The following is a 21,720-nucleotide window of genomic DNA, read 5'->3' on the forward strand; positions in this document are numbered from 1 at the left end:
CAACGTTAGTGCTAATAGGTAGACAACACCGGCTACATATGTAAAACAGAATTTTTTTGAGCTAGGTCTCACTCTGTCACTTGGGCTAGCATGCTGTGGTATCATCATAGCTCACTGCAATTTCAAACTTCTGGCTTGAATGATCCTTCACCCTCACCCTCCCAAAGTGTTAGGATTACAGGCGTGAGCCACCACACCCAGCCTGCCTGTAATTTTTTTAATAAACATTTTATTTTGCTATAACTATCAATCCACATACAGTTGTAAGAAATAATGTAATGAAATAACATGCATCCTTTACCCAACTTCTTCCAATGGTAACATCCTGCAAAATTGTCATGTAATACAATATCACAACCAGGGTATTGACACTGCTACAATATACTAATCTTATTTAGATTTCCCCAGTTTTACCGATACTTGTGTGTGTGTGTGTGTGTGGGTTTTGTTCTCTGCCATCTTCTCACATGTGCACATTTGTGTCCATCACCAGAGGCAACATACAGACTATCTGTAATACCAAAGGGACCCTGAGATGTTGTACTTTTATAGTTACACCTACCTCCTTCCAGCGCCTGTCCCTAATTCCTGTAAACCACTAATAATACGTTCTCCATTTCTATAACTTTGTCATTTTAAGAGTGTTGTATAAATAGAATAATTTGGTATGTAACTTATTGGGACTGATTCCTCTTTGTGGCTGCACAGTATTCTATGAGGCGGATGTTCTACAGTTTAACTACACACCTTTTGGTGCATATAGCTAGATTGTTTCTAGTTTTTTGGCTATTACAAATAAAGCTGCAAAGAACATTCATGTACCATTCATGCCAATACCATGTGTGTATGTTGGATGAGTACAAGTTATCATATCTCTGGTAACAAATGAGCAAGAATCCAATTGCTGAGTCATATGGTAGTTGCATGTTTGGTTTTATAAGAAACTGGGAAACTTGCAGCTGCTGTACCATTTCATGTTACCCCCAGCAATATATGAATTATTCCCACTTGCATCTTCACCCGGGATTGATGTTGCCCCTCTTTTGTATTTTAGCCACTCTGACGGTATATAAATGATATTTCATTATGGTTCTCAATTTGCATTTCTCAAATGGCTAATGAGGTTGGACATCTTTGCATGCACTTATTTACCATTGTATATCTTCTCTGGTGAAATGGCTGCTCATGCCTTTTGCCAGTTTTCTAATTGGATTGCTGAGAGTTCTTTCTATATTCAGGTAATAGTCCTTTGTCAAATACATGGTTTGCAAATATTTCCTTCCAGTCTTAGTTTGTCATCTTTTTAATAGAGTCATTTTTAGTTTAGTCTTTTTTTTTGAGACAGAATCTCACTCTGTTGCCCAAGCTAGAGTGCCCTGGTATCAGCCTAGCTCACAGCAACCTCAAACTCCTGGGTTCAGTTGATCCTCCTGCCTCAGCCTCCCTAGTAGCTGGGACTACAGGCATCTGCCATGATGTCGGCTAATTTTTCTACTTTTTGTAGAGACAGGGGGTCTCACTCTTGCTCAGGCTGGTCTCGAACTCCTGAGGTCAAATGATCTTCCTGCCTTGGCATCCTAGAGTGCTGGGATTATAGGTGTGAGCCACTGTGCCAGGCCCTAGAGTTTTTTATAAAACAAATTTTTAAATTTTTGATGAACTTCAGTTTAGCAAGTTTTTCTTTTATGGATTGTGCTTTTGATATAGATCTAGATTCTGAAGATCTCCTACAGTTTCTCCTAGAAGTTTTGTATTTACATTAAATATAGAACATTTTGAGTTCATTTTTTGCTTGTGAATATCCGATTGCTCTATCACCATCTGTCGAAAAAATATCTTTTCCCCACTGAATTGCTTCTGCATCTTTGTCCAAAATTGTTTGGGCGGATTTGTGTGTCTGTTCCTGGGTTTTCTATTCTGTTCCATTAATCCATGTGTCTGTCCTGTAAATACCATGCTATCTTGATTATTGTAGCACATTTACAATTTTAAATGTTTTAGTGGTTATATTTAAGAAGTAAAAAAGAAACAGATGCAATTAATATTTTCAAAAAGTTTATTTTGAAATATAGATGATCCCTTACTCATGATGGTTCAACATAATGAATTTTTGACTTTACAATGAGCTTATTGGGCTCTGGCACACCAAAAATGCATTTTTGACTTACAGTGTTTTTGATTTGTGATAGTTTTATCTGGTCTTAACACCACTGTAAGTTAATGAGCATCTGTAATTACAGGTTCACAAGAAGTTGCAAAATAATACAGAAGTCCTATGTACTCATCATCTGGCTTATCAAATCAGATGAATCAGTGAATGAATGTTTGAGTGAGAAATGAAGGAAGGAAAGTAGTACAAAAGGAAAGAAGTAGTCTTTTCCTTTTGGTGTTCCCAGGGCCTGTACATTGTGTGGCACATAGTAGGGGCTCAACAATGGTTGTGTGCATGAAGAGAGAGGCCAGGCATAGTGGCTCACACCTGTAATCCCAGCACTTTGGGAGGCTGAGGCAGGAAGATCACTGGAGGCTAAGAGAAGACCAGCCTAAGCGAGAGTGTGACCCTGTCTCTTAAAAAACAGAAAAATTAGCCGGGAAGAATGGCACAGCTTTATAGTCCCAGCTGCTAGGGAGGCTGAGGCAGACAGATTGTTTGAGCCCGTGAGTTTGAAGTTGCAGTAAGTTGTAATCACTATGATGACATCACTGCATTTTAGCCCAGGCAACAGAGAGAGACCTTATTTCAAAAAACAAACAAGAAAAAAAAAATGGAGAGAGAGAAGGAAGAAAGAAGGGTGGGAGGGAGGAAGGGGAAAAAATGAAAGAAAGATGTAGCTTGTTCCCTTTCCTGTGCCTTCAGGGCCTTGCCAGTGCTAGATGTGACATCGTAGGTACTCGGCGAATATCTAATTGCTAATTGCATGAATGTTGGATGGTTCAGAGCCACTCTCTTCAGGTGAGGCTGACTCTCTCCAGGGGCCTCAGCATTTCAAGTGACCTTGCATCTGCCCTGGCAGGTGGATGAGCAGATTCATGCCTGCTACGCACAGACCATGGCCGAGTGGCTGGGCTGCGAAGCAATCGTGCGACAGAGGGAGCGGGAGTCACATGCTGCAGCTCTGGCCAAATGCTCCTCGGGAGCCAGCCTAGACAGCCACCTGCACCGAATGATGCACAGAGACTCCACCATCAGCAATGAGGTGACAGCAGTGGCTTTAGGGAACAAGAGGGGTGGTGAAGGCCAAGACTTGCTTTATTAGGCTGAGTGTCTGGGGTTTTGGGACAGTACCACTCATGGCTTTATTTTTGAGGTTGGGGGTGGTGAATGACTCTGCAATTAGACCTGGGTTCTAACTCCACCCTTACCTAGCTCTGGGGTCTCCTGCAAGCACCTTTTCTTCTGGGCCTCAGTTTCTGCATCTATAAAGTGGGAATAATCAGGTGTACAGAGGAGGTTTGTGTATAGCTCAAACAAGACAAGGTATATAAAGTCCCTAGCACAATGTCTGGCTTTAATTGATTTAACAAATGCTTATTGAGTACCTACTACGTGCTAGTTACTGTCAGAAATGTCCTAGAATGTCAAGAATGTTCCAGTAACCTCCCAGAACCTCCAGTTAAACAGCCTCAAGCAGGAGCTCAGAAAAAAAAGGTTAATTCTGTTCACCAGTTATCTCTATCAGTTATCAATTGCTATGATACTGCTGTATAACAAACAACCACCAAAAGTCAGTGACTTCCAACAATCAACGTTTATTTTTGCTCACCAGTCTGTGAGACCAGGTGAGAGGTTCTGCTCTGAGCTGGGCTGGGTGAGGCTCACTCTGGCATCAGCTGTCTGTGTCTGGTTAACTAAAAGGTTTGTTGATCTCAGTTGGGCACTCTCGTTTGTCTGTGATGACACAGCTGTGTGCACCAGGGGCCTCATTGTCCCTCCAGCAAGGAGCAGATGCTGAAGAGATAAGCCAGAAATGCACAAGCACGTTTTAAGCCTCTACTGAGTTAAGTTTGCTAATCCCGAGGACTGAAGCAAGCCACATGGCCAGGCATAGCATCAGAATAGGCAAGAACTGCCAAATTCAAGGGCAGAAGGCACATATGCAGGGAGCAGGTAAATAAAAATGACCATAAAGACAACCAGTTACTCTGAGCTAAAATATCTGGCAGACGTCTCAAGTACAGAGCGGTTGATGGTGGGTGCTCCAGTTGTGGAGGTGGGAGGTGGAGGCCCAGAGGCCAAAGCAGTCTCTGAGGAAGCTCCGGGAAACAGGGAGTGGTTCCCTCTTTGCATTTTATAGCTAAAAAGCTGAGCCCCTGAGGGGGTGAGCCAGTCAGGATAGAGAGGAAATCAGGCTTCCTGGCTCACAGACCAGCAGACACTCCTGCTGCGGGCCAGGATGCAGCCTCACCCTCTCTCCCTCCTATTCCTTCTCTCAGTCCTCCCAGAGCTGCAGCTCGGGCCAGCAGAACATCCGCCTGCACAGTGACTCCAGCAGCAGCACACAGGTGACCGCTCAGAGGCCCCACCCCTTCCACCGGCCTCACCCTGCCAGCCCATGCCCCTCCCTTCCACCCCGGGTGATGGGGATTGGATGTCCATCATTTGCAGTTCATTTTCTGGGTTATTTAAGCTTTTCATACTAGCTTTAAAAGTCAAGTTTTTTCCAAGTAACATATGAATCTAGTCCCCCTGTAAAAAAACTAAAACATTGCAGAGAAAGTCAAAGTTTACTTTGATCATCTTTAATCCCTGGCTGCCCACCATTGAAATAACATAACCATCATCATTTTGCTGAATATCCTTTCAAGACCTTCTGTATGCCTTTACATAACAGAAAGCTGTAAATAATATAGCAATGTTATAGCAAATATAGCAGTGTTTAGTAGTCTTTAAAAAAAATTCTACATAAATGCCATCAATGTGTTCAAGAACTTTCCATTTCATTTGATGAAAAGAGATAGCTCGATCTCCCTCGATATCAAAGAAGAAAAGAAACATGTGTAGTATGTCACCTTTCTTGTAAAAAGAGGAAATATTAATATAGGTATATTTTTGCATCTGCTTTCAAAAACAGCAGAAAGAGGTGGGCGCCTGTAGTCCCAGCTGCTCAGGAGGCTGAGGCAGGAGAATCGCGTAAGCCCAGGAATTAGAGGTTGCTGTGAGCCGGGTGACGCCACGGCACTCTACCCGAGGGCGGTACAGTGAGACTCTGTCTCTACAAAAAAAAAAAAAAAAAAACAGCAGAAAGATAAACCAGAGTTAAATCAAAATGATTACCAAGAGGGGGAGGGGACAGGGAAAGAAGCTACATTTCCCTCAATATGCTTTTTCTTTTTTCTAATTTTGACTTTGAATTTAAATGGAGTTAGGCAAATTTTTTACTTATCTTAAACCAATTAAATCCAAAATAAGTTTTTAAAAGCACAGAAATATACAAAACTAACCATAAATCAAGTTGGTGAGATAACAGAAAAGAAATATTTCAGGTGACTTTGGAATACAGTTTTTGGCTGTCTAACCTTGATGGGATATGACCTGAGGACATAAAGAAACACAAATAAATCTTTAAAATGTATCCTGGATATTTCTTCATAGTGTCTCATATATATCCAACTACATTTTAAAATTGATCCATAATTATCAACCACATGGCTATAAAAGACTCTTTTAAAAATTGATCCCTTTTTTTTTTCCTTTTAAAGAATGATGTGCACGTGGTAGAGGTCTGTCTGATGAAAAAACATGTTCTTCCCCCATTTCAATGCCCTAGGTCCCCTTCTGGCTTATTCTATGCACACACGAGCATGGAGGTCACGTTTTTATTTATCACAAGCAGGAATCTGTATTCTGCCTTGTTCTACCTCTCTTTTCACTTGGTTGTCTGGTATTCCACTGTGTGCATGTGGCATGTTTGGACTGATCCCTGTTGTTGGGTACTCAGGTTGCTGCTGTGAGCAGGGAATCCTAGTCCATCTGTCTCTGTGCACCTTGTCCTCAGGTGTTTGAGTCTGTTGATGAGGTGGAGCAGGTGGAAACTGAAGGCAGGTTGGAAGGGAAACAGCCCAAGATCCCGAATGGGAACCTGGTGAACGGCACTTGTTCCCCAGACTCTGGGCATCCCTCCTCCCATAACTTCTCCTCGGGCCTCTCGGAGCACTCGGAGCCCAGTCTGAGCACAGAAGACAGTGTCCTGGATGCCCAGCGGAATATCCCCCCAGTGCTGCAACCCAGGGACAGCAGCATGGATGACAGGCAGAGCAGTGAGGCCACCACTTCCCAGGACGAGGCTCGTGAGGAGCTGGCTGTGCAGGACAGCCTGGAGAGTGACCTCCTTGCCAATGAGAGCATGGATGAGTTCATGTCCATCACTGGCAGCATGGACGTGGCCCTGCCTGAAAAGGATGATACTGTGATGGAGAGCTGGCGGGGCAGCGAGGCAGAGAAACGTAGCCAGATGGACAGTGAGGACAACCTCTCAGAGGAGCCTGAGATGGAAAGCCTCTTCCCTGCGCTGGCTTCTCTGGTTGTGACCACTTCTGCCAACAATGAGATGTCCCCTGTGTCGTCCAGTGGTGTCACCTACTCTGTAAGTCACCAGGAATCTCCACTCAATTATCAGCTCCAGCTGTAGGGTGGAGGGGATGTACCACAAACCCTTTATCCAGAACAACCCGGTAGTGAGCCCTCTGGGTTGTTGCATTTTGCCCATCACAGAGGATTCACTATAGAAACACATTTGGGAGGGAGGAAAATATTTACAGAACACAGGTTTTGCAGTAAATAATCCTGGGTTCAAATCTCAGCTTTGGCAAGTCACTTGATCCCTTCTGAGCCTCCGTTTCCCTATTCCTTCCTAAGTTGCTTTCAAAATTAACAAGTTAAAGTCCCATGTGCCTGGAATATCGTAAGCACTTGATCACCAGCAACCTTGATGATGAGCTTTGTGATTTAGACTCAGATCCAGTGTCTTTTGAATATTCAAATTTGCTTCCTTGCCAGAAAGTCCAAGCCAAGGGACATCAGCTGAAAGGAGGTTTTTTACTGACTTTGCTATGTATTTATCATCAATTCACTCCTCCGAATCTTCCAGTTTTCTAAAAATCTCTTCTCAAGTATTTGGATATGTCAGGTTTATTTATTTGGGACATCCAAAGAATTCCCGAAGCTTTCAGGCCTTGCCCTGTCCCCATGCCTGAGCTGTAGTTGTCATCCACCCGCATCTCACGTCCCCTTTGCTTTGCTTCTCTTCTATTTTCCGTCTCATATTTACCTCTTTCTTGGTTCTCTCCCTTGTTGAGGGGCACATGCCCCAGTGGCATCCACATCCTTAGCGTTTCATTCCTTCTTACATCATAGGCCTCTCGTTCTGGGATACCTGTCTTTTTGTACGAAGTGCACTCTTTAGCATGTCCTGTTGCAGAGTATCTCTCCATTTTGAACAGTATTCATCTCACCTTATTCTTGCAAGGTGTTTTCACGGAATATGCAGCTCTAGATTGTAGTTATTTTCTCTCAGTATTTTGAAGGTATTGTTCCACTGTCTTGTAGATTCCGTTGTTGCTGTGGATAAATCAGTTGTTTACTTGTCATTCCTTTAAAAAATCTTGAAAGATCTAATTTTCATTTTTTTAAAGATAATCTCCTCTCTTTCTGGCTGCCTTTAGGGTTTTTTTTTTTTTTTTTTTTTGGCCGGGGCTGGGTTTGAACCCACCACCTCTGGCCTGTGGGGCTGGTGCCTTACTCCTTTGAGCCACAGGCGCTGCCCACCTTTAGGGTTCTTTTTTTGGGTGTGTGACATTGTGTGCCTAGGTATGGATTTCTTTTTTGTAGTGGTTTGTTGGGTTTTATGTATCTGCAAATTGGTGTCTTTAGACAGTTCTGGAAAATTCTCATCTATTATTTACTCAGCTGTTGCTACTTCCCCATTTTCTCCCTCCAGCTGTAGCTCTGGTTAAACGTTTGTTACATCTTCTCACACTGTCCTCTATGGATACCACTTCTCTTTCATTTTATCATTTCTTTGACTTTCCGTGCTGAATTCTGGATATTTTCTTCAGATCTCCTTTTAATTCACTAATTCTCTCTTCAGAGTGTCTAATTTTCTGTCACCTTTCTCTAATTAGCATTTAATAAGCCTTTTTAAAGTTTTATTTGGCTTTTCTGCAGTTGTGCTTTAAAACAATCTACTTATTTTTATAGTCTATTCCTCTTGTTTTTAACCTCTTTTATTTCTTTAAATAGAGCAAACATATTTATGTATTTTGCTTTAAATACAGCAAAAACTAAGCAGGAGTCTCATTCTGCTGTCTGGTATTTATGCTGTTATTTATGATGCATTTCTTTCTCTGGGGGTGTTTTCTGATTTTTGAGCACAAGTTCGTATTTCTTGGAGTTCTGTCTGTTGCACTATTTAAAGCCTAGGTGTGAAGCAGATTCCTCAAAAGAGGGTTTTCTTCCTGGTACCAGAAGAATACAAGTGAGAGATGACTTTGAACTAAATTCTCTGATCTTTCATACCATCCAGGTTGTGGAAATGTGGGTTATAAATCTGCATGAGTTGTAAACCTGACTTGTGGCTCTTAATCATCTAGGGAGATCATTTACACTTAATTTATACATATGTCCAGGGCATCAAGGCATTGTTTTGAGACTCTGAGACATTAGTATTAATAGTTTTTCTAATCATCCCTTACTGAAGGTGTGATTCTTTGGGGTTCTACCTTTCTTCAGGAAGGTCTTTTATTAGATTCCGCACCTCAGAAGGTTTGGGGAACACAAAGTAATTAAATCTAAGCTTAAATTTTCCAATTTGGCATCTTCCCTCAGGGAGTAAGCCAATTTTGGTGTTATCTCACCTTTCTGGATTAGGTTTTGATCCTTAAATGTTGCCATTTCCTTGTCATACCATTGAACAATTTCAAAATTAAGCCCAGAGTGCATTCGTCCATTCTCCTTATCCAGTTTCTAGCAGAGAGCAGTGCACTCCCTGTAGTTGCGACTCTTTGAGAAAGAATTCTATCCTATAGAATAAAAGACACTTGCCCTCAAAACAAACTATTCATGTGATGGATACACTGAAAGCCCAGACTTCTCACCATACAGTTCATCCATGTAACAAAAGCCATTTGTACTGCCTAAATTTATTGGAATAAAAAAAAATAAAAACAAATGAAATCAAACACCCAAGCGGTCCAGGAGAGGATTAGGAGGAGGGGAGATGCTCTTTGTCTCCTAGTGAGGAGTTGGGTGTAATTTTTCATTTCTTCCCCTCTTGGGGCCTTATAGCCGGAGCTGCTGGACCTATATACAGTGAATCTGCATCGCATCGAGAAGGATGTGCAGAGGTGTGACCGCAACTACTGGTACTTCACCCCTGCCAACTTGGAGAAGCTGCGCAACATCATGTGCAGGTGGTGGGGGTGAGGGGAAGGACCCGGGAAGGGAGAGGGTTTGGACAAGATCAGGACTTTTGCAGGCCCAGGGAGAATTTATTTCGGTCTCTGAAGCTGACTTCATTCCCACCTGGAATCTAATTTCAACCCACACTGACAAATAATAATAACAACAACAACACCGAGCATTTATTAAGCACCTACTGTATACCACTGTTCTGAGCCTTTTTTGATCATTGCTTAATCAGTCCTCAACTAACCCTCAACCTATCCCCTTTTATAAGTGGGGATGTGGAGGCTCAGAGAGGAACTACATTACTCAGAGCACTCTGGGCTGTGGGTAGCTCACAGCCACATCTCTCTGTATCTACAATCTGCCTTCTTTTTCTTTTTTTCTTTAAGTCAAGATCTAGGGCTTAAGTACTATTCATTAAAAAATAACTACTGGCATTTATTAAAATACGGACGTTGGCCTCTTTGCATATTTGCCCTGTCAATGGAGGCTCATTGGCTTTCTATGGCAAACACATCCTGCTTTGTCAACTTTCTTACTCTGTAAACTTATCTTTCTCTTCCTCAATAAACTTTGTATCACTCTTGCCTAAAAAAAAAATACAAAAGTAACCCCTGCTTATTAAAAAATTCAAGTAAGTTAAGGAGATTAGAGCCTTATAAGATATAAAGAGAAACTTCTCCTCATCTTCAGTAGTCAATGCCACTCGCCCAGAATTAATGACTACAGACAATTTAGTAGTAACTAATTGATTGTATGGCTACAAAATGGGATGCTGATGGTAACTGTTTTGTGTGATTATTTTGAAAAGTAAATGGTGCAATGCATGCATAGTGGGCTGAGTATACAGAAAATGCTCAGTAAATATAAATTATTGTTATATTAATAAAGGGTAGACCAAGATTCCAGATAGAGGAAACTGCTAGGGCAAAGGCACCGAGGTATAAATGTGGTTTATTTGTGCAAGGGGAAGTGTGGCTGGAGGGGAAGAGAAACTAAGAAGTAATATGTAAGCTGTAAACATGAATTGAGAACAGGTTATAAATGCTTTATACCCCCAGTAAAGGAGTTTGTACATCATCCCATCAGACAGTGGGGACCTTGTGAAGGTTTTTGAACATGTAGAAGCCTCCTGGAGCTGGACTTCAGGGAGGTCATTTTGATGGCTGCTCATAGGATGCTTGAAGAGAGTAGGACGGGTAGTCAGGATGCTGAGGGAGTGGTCCAAGTGAAGGATGGGAGACCAAACAGGGGCGGAGGGGCCTGCAGAGGCAGGTTGTGCAGGGGGGAGGGGCGGAGGGGCCTGCAGAGGTGGGTCGTGCAGGGGGGAGGGGCGGAGGGGCCTGCAGAGGTGGGTTGTGCATGCCATCACTGGCCCCTCACATCTCTCATAGCTACGTCTGGCAGCACATTGAGATCGGCTATGTCCAGGGCATGTGTGACCTTCTGGCTCCACTGCTGGTCATTCTGGATGATGGTGAGTGTGTCTTCCCTGCCCCAGGACTGGGGGGTACAGTTTCCTTCCCACCACAGGGCAGGGAGGTTAAACTCACTTTGTGACTCCATGGAATGGGTCAGGACAGGTGCTCAGAAGACCTGTCTGGAGAATACATCAAGATTCTAGTGAAGTAAAATTCCTTGTGTCCCTTGATGCCCAATACTTAACACATATCCAGGCTTTTGCTAGCCACTGATTGTATGTACATGAATATGAATTAAAAAAAAAAAAAAGCCAGTAAGGCCCAGATGGCTTTACTGGGTAGTTCTACCAAACATTCAAAGAATTACCACCAATTATGTAGAAGCTCTTTTTAAAAAATACAGAAGGAAGGAACACTTCCCAACTCATTTTGAGGCCAGTCCTCATATGAGTACTGGGTACCTCACTGGTACCCTGACACCCAGTACCAGACAAAGACATTATAAGATAACTACATACCAATATTATTTAAGAATATAAATGCAAAAATCCTCATCAAAGTATCAACGGACTTATTCCAACAAGATACAAAATGGACTGTAAACAAAAACAAAGTGTGGTTTATTCCAGGAATGCAAGAGAGATTCGACATACAAAACTAAATCATTGTAATTCACACATTAACAGATTAAAAGGCAAAGAACACACAAGTATCTCAATTGACATAGAAAAACATAACAACATCCAGTACCTTTTTATGATTAAAAAAAAAACTCAACAGGGCCGGGCTCAATGACTCACGCCTGTAATCCAGCACTCTGGGAGGCCAAGAGGAGTGGATTTCCTGAGCTCACAGGTTCAAGACCAGCCTGAGCCAGTGCGAGACCTCGTCTCTAAAAAAAAAAGAAAAGAAAAATAGCTGGGCATGTGGTGAGCACCTGTAGTCCCAGCTCCTAGGGAGGCTAAGGCATGAGAATTGCTTGAGCCCGAGAGTTTGAGGTTGCTGTGAGCTGTGACACTAAGGCACTCGACCCAGGGCAACAAAGTGGCAACCCTTCCCCACCACCACCAAAAAAAAAACAAAAAACAAACACTCAACAAATTAGGAATGGAAGGGAACTTACTCACCTTACTCAACATGATAAAGAGTACCTCAGAAAACCCACAAATAGCATCATATTAAATAAGGAAAGATTTGAGCACGTTCCCCCTGAGGTCAGGAACAAGACGGGATATCTAATTTGCCACTACAAGTTTTACAGGGCAATTAAGGAAGAAAAAGAAATGTAAGCCATCCAGATTGGAAAAGAAGTTAAATCTCTATTCATGTATGACACGATTTTGAATATAGAAAATCCTAAGGAATAAAAGAAAAGATAGAACTCATAAGTTTAGCAAGGTTGCAGGATACAATACACGGTCAATAAATAAAAGCCTATTGTACTTCTATATGCCTGAACAATCCCAGAATGAAATTAGGGAAACAATTCCATTTGCAGTAGCATCTAAAAGAAAAAATATTTATGAATAAATTTAACAGAACTGTAGTGTTTGTACATCGAAAACTACAAGACATTGATAAAAGAAAATTTTAGAAACCTAAATAAATGGAAAGACATCTCATATTCATGGACTTGAAGACTTAGTATTGTTAAGGTAGCAATGCTTTCCAAATTGATCTGTAGATTCAGTACAATCTCTATCAAAAATTTACTGCCTTTTTTGCAAAAATTGACAAGCTACCCCTAAAATTGATACAGAAATACAACTCAATGAGGAAAAAATAGTCTTTTCAACATACGGTACTGAAACAACTGGATATCTTTATGCAAAAGATTGAAGTTGAACCCTTACCTCACACTATGGACAAAAAACTAATTCTAAATGGATCATAGATCTAAATACAAGAACTAAAATTGTAAAACTCTTAGAAGAAAACACAGAGAATTCTTTGTGACATTGGTTTCTTAGATGTGACATCAAAAGCATAAATGACAAAAGAAAGAATAGGCAAATTGGACTTCATCAAAATGAAAAATTTTGTATTCCATAGGAAACCATCAAGAAAACAAAGAGAATCTAAAGAATGGAAAAAAAAATTGCAGGTCAAATATGTGATGATAAGGGACTTCTATCCAAAATATACAAAGAACTCTTATAATTCAATAATAAAAAAGATAATTTAAAATGGATAAAGGATTTTAATAGACATTTCTCAATAGAATCAAAGATATAGAAAAAGTTCAACAAGCACATTAAAGCTAGTCAACATTATTAATCAATAGGAATATGCAAATCAAGTTGAACTGTGTCTTGGCATCATTGTCAAAATCAATTCACCATCAGCGAAAGGGCTTATTTCTGGACTGTGATTTCTGTTCCACTGATAGATAGTGATTTGTATGACTCCATTTATATGAAATGTCCAGAAAAGGCAAAGCCAGAGACAGAAGGTAGACTAGTGCTACACACCTCTCCAGGGACTGGGTGGAGAGGGAAATGGGGAGTGGCTGCTTCGTGGGTACAGGGTTTCCTTGTGGAGTGAAGAAATGTTCTGGAACTAGATAGTGGTGAATTCACACAACATTGTGAATGTATTAAAACTACTAAGACTATTCAAAAATGGGAGTACAACCCCACTCTTCAGCCACAGGCTGCACATGGTGATTTCCTTCAAAAAGTCCAATATGGTGGGAATGGTGGGACATATGGGTGAGGGAGAAACATTAAAGCTCTAAAACCTGACAAACACTATCTCAGCCAGGTGAACAAGGTCAACATCAATCTTAAATTGCATTGATAGTATATGCCTTTGATATGATACAATTAAAATGGCACTTTACCTCCATGGTCTGCTGTCCAATAACCCATAACCTTTCTTATTGTGAGAGAAACATTAGGCAAATTCCATACTCATGGTGGAAGATCCCACAGAAATACCTGATTGGTACTCCCACAAGCTGTCAAGGTCATCAAAAACAAGAAAAGCCTAAAAAACTGCCACAGCCAAGAGGAGACATATGTGCTATCTTGGGTGGGATCTTGGAACAGAAAAAGCACATTCAGTAAAAACTAAGGAAATCCGAATATATACTTTAGTTAATAAGGGCATCAACATTGGTTTATTAAGTGTAACAAAGGTGTCGTGCTAATATTAAGATGTTAATAATAGAGGAAACTGATGTGAAGTATGTGAGAACTCTACTATCTTCTCAATTATTTATAGATTTAAACTATTCTAAAAAATGTCTTTGAAAAAATAAATGACATCCTACTTTGAGAACCCTTCAGACTAGTGTAGCTTTCTCCAAAGTTATCAATTGCTAAGAGAAAATAAAATACCATTTTCAAAAAGTTTTTGAAACACTGAGTTAAACAAAACAAATTGCAGGACTTGTCAGCACCTTTACTTACTAGATACATGTAGTGATTCCTGACGCAGCAGATATTCTAAGCATTTCACAAAGTTATCTGGCCTTTTCTTTGCTTATCATCTATAAAAGTTCTTCCAGTATTGACAATTGCTGTGCAAGTACAATGGTTCCCAGACTTGAGAATTTCAGGAACCAATAGAATGGCAAAAGGGGAGGGGGGGGAAGTTTGGGACCAACAAAACATTATCAGTTTTTTATTGTAGCAAATAAGGATCTTCTTAACAAGAGCATCTGCTGTTAGCCATCATTTCCTAAAAGAAGATGTTTCAAAACCTGCAAGGTGAGAAATATGTAATGAATTTAAGATTAGAAAGCATCCCTTGAAATGGAATACTCTTGGTTCTGCATTGTCCATAAGTTATGTATTTGGCTGTGGACTTTGAACCAGCTCTGGGCCTTAGACCATCACTTTGGGAACCCCTGTCCCCTGGGCAATGATACAGCTGATTGTCCTGTGCTGCTTCCTCAGAAGCCCTCGCCTTCAGCTGCTTCACAGAGCTCATGAAGAGGATGAACCAGAACTTACCCCATGGAGGCGCCATGGACACACACTTTGCAAACATGAGGTCACTGATCCAGGTATGAGCCAGTCTCTAGCCCTGTTTGGACTTTTTGGAGAAACAGTAAGTGTATCTTAGTGGCTTAAGAGTGAGCAATTTGGAGCTAACTCAATAGGTTTGAGTCCTATTTCTGCTGCTCACTAGCTGTCCAGCCTCATAGGCTTTTATCTCCCTGAGCCTCAGTGTTCTCATCTGTAAAAGTGGCTTATTTTCTTATTTATGTGATTCCCAATAAATTTTTACACTTACAAGGGAAATGAAACAAACTAATGCATTTATAGAGCTTAGCCCGATGTCTGGCAATGCCTCTCAGAGTCTAGTCCATAAGCAGCATTATCAGCCTCACCTCAGAACTTTTAGAAATTCAAATTACTAGGCAAGGTCTCCCACTGAATTAGAATTTCTGAGAGTTGGGCCAAGGAATCCATGCCATTTGACGCTCCAGAGGTGATTTCGATGCAAGCTGAAGTTTGAGAAGTGCTATAATAAATGCTAGCTCTTTAACATCTATAGTGTATCTGCTCCCAGATGAATTGAGACATTCACCCCTGTGAGCAGAAGGAATGGAAATGTATTAACCCAAGTAAATAATAGGGACCCGTAATGATCTACGAACAAGCAGTGGAGCTACATCCTTAATCACATTAGCTCTGAAAGCTTCCTTGGTAGAGTTAAAAAAAAAGTTACTAAATCCTTTTGACCTGAGAAAAGTAGAAAGAGTAATATAATGAATACCCACGTTTCCACCTGCACCTGCCCAAGAAATAGAACGTTAACTACAGATTTATTTCTCAGCCTTCATGTAGGCATTCCCCTACTTTTGTCGTCTTAGGGGTAAGCACTTTCTAGTATGTGACATTTATCACTAAAATGCATTTTTTTAAATTCTTTAAAGCATACACATATAATCCTAAATAACATCTAATACTACATATTGTTTCTCAAGTTCCCCTACTTACATAAATAGTTGTAAATGGTATAAATTCTTCTGCAGCTTGTTTTTATACTCAGTAACAGGTTTGCGATGCTCACGCCCAACAGTGCAATTAATTCCTGGAAGTACAGTCATGCACTTCAAGAGTGTAACACTTTATATCACATTTTATTTGAATCCACTATCCTGTTGGTGATCATTTAGGTTGTTTTCATTTTGTTTTGTTTTGCTTTTGCTTTGGGGAATTTTGGGGTTTTGTTTTTGGTCAGTGCTGTACTGAAATTCTTGTGTGCATTTCTCTGTGAATACATGCAAGAGTGTTGCAAGAGGGCAGGTCCCTGGAGTGGAACTGCTGGTCAGAGAGAGCATGTGCATCTTCAGCAGACACAAGCTCGCTCAGCCTCCAAAGTGACTGTACCAGTTTCTGTGCTCAAGAGCAGTGTTGGAAGGGTTTTTTGACACAATCCATCATCACTTGATATTGTCACACATCTTAATTTTCACCAGTATCTTGGGTGTGATTAGAACATCCTGTTGGGATTTTATTTGCGTTTTTCTTGATTAACAGTGGAACTGAATATCTTTTCTTTTTTCTTTTTTTTTTGTTTATTTGGACTACTATTCTGATGAATTACCTGTTCTATTATATATTTTGCCATTTTATACGGCTATTTTTTCCATAATTAGAATCATAACTCCACATATTTTCCCCTTATTTTTGTGCATACTATTTTGAACCTGCTGTTTTTATCTTTTCACTTAACAGCATATCTGTTAGCTGGAGACATTCTTCCACCACCTTTTTTAAAATAATAATTCTTTTGCAATATAAGTCAGATATCATACGATTCATCCTTGAAAAGTGTACAGTTCGGTGGTTTTTAGTATATGCATAGAGTTGTGCACACATCACCAATTTCAGAACATCTTCATTACCCACCAAGGAAGCTCTTTACCCATGAGAAGTCACTCCCCGCTTCCTCTCTCTCCTCAAACCCTGGAAGCCACTGTCTACTTTCTGTCTTTATACAGATTTAGCTTTTCTAAACATTTCATGTAAATGGAACCATATAATATATGGCCTTTTGTGACTGGCTTCTTTCACTTAGTGTAATGTTTTCAAGGTTCATCCACATTGTTCCATATATTAGAATTTCTTTCCTTTTTATTACCAGGTCATATTGAATTAAATCATATGAATATACCACTTCTTGTGTATCCATTCATCTGTCGATGGACATTCAAATTGCTTCCGTTTTTGGCTATTACAAATGATGCTGCTACCCACATTTATTCATGTACAAATTTTATGTGAATCTATGTTTTATTTCTCTTGGGGTTATACCTAGGAGTTGAGTGACATGGAAATTTCATGTTTAACTTTCTGAGGAGCTGCCAGACTGCTTTCCACAGCAGGTGCACCATTTTGCATTCCCAGGAGCAGGGCAAGAGGTTCCAGTTTCTCTGAATCCTTGCCAACACCTGTTACTGTCTATCATTTTGATTTTAACCATGCTTATGAGTATGAAGTGGGTATATTGTTGTGGTTTTGATTTGTATTTCCTTAATGACTGATGATGTTAAGCATCTTTGGTGTGCTTGTTAGCCATTTATAAATCTTTTTTGGAGAAATGTCTGCCTAGATCTTTTGCCCATGTTTTTAACCCCACTGGTATATGTTGTGCAGATGTGCCACTATTATTCAACCGTCCCCTCTGCTCCAACTTTTTTTCTCAGGAGGCTGATGCTGCCCTTTCCTTCTTCCAACAGATCCTGGACTCAGAGCTATTTGAGCTGATGCATCAGAATGGGGACTACACTCACTTTTACTTCTGCTATCGCTGGTTCCTGCTGGATTTTAAGCGAGGTACACTGGAGATTTTATTTCTAGACTATTTATAGCAGAACTGAACGGGAAAAGACATTGTAGAGGTGTGCCTGAAGGGTGCTGGGGCAAAGGCAGCAGAGGAAAGTGGCACACGTATGTGGAGCTCTGACAGTCTATTCACTCTGCCGTAGGTGCTGTTAAGATCCCAATTTGACTGTGAATGGGTTAACAAACTGTGGTATATGTATACCATGGAATACTATTTAGCCATAAAAGAAGATGGGGACTTTACAGCTTTTGTATTAACCTGGATGGAATGGAAATACATTCTTCTTAGTAAAGTATAACAAGAATGGAGGAGCAAGAATCCAGTGTAATCAAATACTGATATGAAGACAGTGGATGAACTAATACATGCCCACACATGAGAAAACCTCAATTCAAGCTGGGGGAGAAAGGAAGGGAAGGGGAAGAAGGGAGAGGGAGGGAGACCAGTGAGCTCCCCCCAGTGGGCACAATGTAAGGTGTATGACACAACTCCTGGGGGCAGGACACAACTATAACAGGGACCTTACCTAACAACGCAAACACTGTAACCTAATCGTTTGTACCTTCATATTAATCTGAAATTAAAAAAAAAATCCAAATTTGACCAATGAGGAAAGTGCTGTTGAGAAGAATGACATTCAGAGCTAGGACTGGGAGAGCCAGAATCTGAATACACCTTTGTCTACTCCCAAAGCCTATTCCCTTCCTTTCTGTAATGATGCTTATCAGGGACTGGGACTTGTAAAGCCCACCGGGCAGGGGTTATTCTGTACACATTTCAAACATGACTTGGAATTGATGCATATAACACAGCACACTGTTGCCATTGTGCAAATGTAGGGGAAGGTAATAATAACATCATCTAATATATATGAAGGGGTTTATTAGTTGATGGACACTGTGCTTAGCCATTTATATGTATTACCTCATTGGTTCTCTTCTACTATCAGCTTCACTCACCTTCCAGATGAGAAAAGAAAGAGGGAAATAGAGAAGTAATTAGCCCGAGGTCCCCTGGCTAGCGAGTACTGGAGGAAGGATTCACAGGAGTTTACTGGACATGGGAAGCCTTGCTTTTAACCCCTGCTGTGTTCTGTCTCTTTACTAGAATCAGAGGCAGCACCAGCTCTGCCTATGTGCTTGGGAGACAAGGTTTAGAGACACTTCCATAGGTGCTAATGGAGATGGAGATGTGGGTTAGGGGTGAACTCTGGTCAAAGGGCAGGGCAGGGACAGGTCTGTGTAAATCAAACCTGGACGTGCCAAGTTCCTCTGCTCACAGAGTATCAGAGCTGGAAGGAACTTAGAACCCACCTGCTTTACATAACCCATTCTACAGATGGGTAAATCTGAAGCTTCTGTCAAATGACAGAGTCCAGGTCTCTTGGACCTGGCCTGGGCTCTATCCGTTGCACCAGCACAGAAGCACAAATCAGAGCTGGCCTGGGATTTTCCCAGAATGATTTTCACAAGGGAGGGCAGCACCAACAATGAAGCTTGGGCAACTAAGACACTGCACTCAAAAATTTATATAATTTTAATTAGCTGGCATTTTAATATTAGTAGCTCTGTGGAAAGTATAGTACCAGGACCCACCTCACAGAATTTGATTCTGTTAAATGACTAAATGGAGAATTAGGTCTCTGGTGGGCCCTTAAGGGTGGGGCAGCCCAGGCTAAGAACCTTACAGGGGTCTGTGCTTTGGGGGTATTCAGGCAGCCATGTGGCTCAATGCTGCTGCCTCCTTCAGGAAGCCTTCCTCTTCTCTCCAGAACTTTATGGTTCTGGAGGTCAGAACATCCTCCACATTCTTTTTGAGGCTCTAGGGCAGGGATTTTCAACCGGTGTGCCATGAAAAATTTTAAAGATCATTAATTATTTTCGAAAGAAGTTCCAAGCACAGTAAGTATATTTTTTGTTTTACTCTTTTTTCTTTTAATCAACGTAATTTAAGTGTATCACAGAAGTTTAACTATAGATTCAAGCGTGCCATGAGATAAAAAACGTTGAAAAACACTACTCTAAGTTCTACCCATTTCCTTTCCTTTTCCAGTGTGTGGGGGCTGCCACATTCTTCTGCTTGAGATCAGATTCATCTGATCTCTTGTTTCTGTCATACATTTTCTCTTTGTGACCCTGAGCCTCCTGCCTTTCTCTTATAACAGCCCTTGAAGTGACATCGGGGCTGGGTAATCTAGGATAATCTTCCCATTTCATGAGACTTAATTTAATCACCTCTGCAAAGCCCCTTTTGCTATATAAGGTAATATATTCACGGGTTTTGGGATTAGGACCTGGACCTCTGGGGGCATTTTTCTGTCGACTACTAGTTCTTTTTCCCCTGAGTCTCAGTCATGAGGATATTTTGACCCCAAATTTGCCAGAATACCTGCCCTGAGCTCAGTGGGTCTCATGCCACTCTGATGTTAGAAAGTCTGCAACTTACCCAGTGGTTGACCACTGTTAACCATGGTGCCTTTCTAAACCTTGGTTTATCTACCCATAAAATGGGCTGAAGAGTACTGTCAACCCCAGGAGGGGCATTGAAGTTATGAACACACTTCGTGCACGTAGTGCCCTTGGCACATTGCCCAGTACTTGGGTAGCTTATACAGCAACTGGTGACGCTTTGAGGATGAACATTGTGGGATCCAGAGCGGTGCCACCTGAATTCAAATCCTGGCTCCAGCCCTACATGGGCCAGTTACTAAACCTCCCTGGTTGTCTTCATCCATCAAAGGGACCTAAATGTGAGACTCACCTCAGAGGGTGGTTAGATGGGGAAGTTCACTTCATGTGCTGTCATGACAAACATTGGTGCTCAGTTGTGTTGGTGATGTGAGGATGGTACTTACACCAGGCATTCTGAGGGCCCAGCACTTACAGATAGAAGGACAAAGCAATCCAATGAATGGGAACAGTTCACTGAGCTCCCTCTCTGCCAAGGCAGGTTGTTTCTTTAGCTGCGTGAAGGCCCAAGTTCTGTGCCAAGAGTGGGCCTATTGTCATGCGCTGAGGCTGGCAGTGCCAGGCCCTGAGAGGTTTATAGGGGGCTGGGGAGCCCTGCATGTCACAGGGGGAGGAGGAGCCATCTGGTCGCCTGAAGGGTGTGGGAAGCACAGTTCTCCTCCTTGAAAAACCAGGAGAAGACTTGTAAGCCATTTACTCTGGGGTTATTGGCATGGAGAGCAAAGAAATGGGAAGGATGGGTGGGATGGGGTGGATGCTGTGCGGAGACGGACCTGGGGCTGTTCACATCGCTGGGACGTGGGTTCTGTCTCAGCCACCCTCGGAGCCTTTTCTTACACCCTGGCGTAGGAGGATACTCTTGGTGTTGACATTTCTTGGTACTCCCTTCCCTTCTTTTTAATTAAGACCTGTGAGGTGACAGGGTGGCATGGATCAAAAGCCAGACTTGTAAACAATATCCACTTAACCCTGTTGCCGTTCCTTCCCCTCTCTCTAGCTGTGAAACTGGGGTGCATAAAGGTAGACTCCTCTGAGTAACCATTTCTCTTGATTTTTTTTCATTAGAGGGCTAGTCCTTTTCTTCTTAAAAATTCAGACAATCCTCTTGCCTGTTGTAAAATCCCCCCAATGCACAAATACCACTTGGAGTCTTTATATTCCGTTACTCACGCATTCGTTTATCATGTGTTCACAGAAACCTACTATGTGCCAAGTCTGCTGGCAGATGTTTTCCACGTACTTTCTCCTTTAATCCTCACACACCTCTGAGTAGGTGTCATAGAACTTGCTCATAAACTGAGCTTTGAGAGATGACTTGGCTCCTCAGAGGCACCACACAGCCACCATGTTCACTCAGAAGACATGGTATCCACTTAATCAATTTGTGAAAAACTCCGTGTCTTTTAGGAAGTATGGCTTAAACAAGTATGTTTTTATTATTTTTATTTTTTTATTTGAGACAGAGTCTCACTATGTCGCCCTAGGTTGAGTGCCATGGCATCACAGCTCACAGCAACCTCAAACTCTTGGGCTTAAATGATTCTCTTGTCTCAGTCTCCCAAGTAGCTGGAACTACAGGTGCCTGCCACAGTGCCTGGCTATTTTTCTGTTGCAGCTGTCATGT

At 41.5% G+C, this 21,720-nt stretch overlaps 1 pseudogene; it reads left to right on the forward strand.

The window, feature by feature from the left end:
• The window catches only part of LOC128593314 (small G protein signaling modulator 1-like), a 97,445-nt pseudogene that overhangs the window by 64,103 nt on the left and 11,622 nt on the right, over positions 1-21,720 (forward strand).

The sequence above is a fragment of the Nycticebus coucang genome, chromosome 9 (genome assembly GCF_027406575.1).
Source record: "Nycticebus coucang isolate mNycCou1 chromosome 9, mNycCou1.pri, whole genome shotgun sequence".
Lineage (NCBI taxonomy): Eukaryota > Metazoa > Chordata > Mammalia > Primates > Lorisidae > Nycticebus > Nycticebus coucang.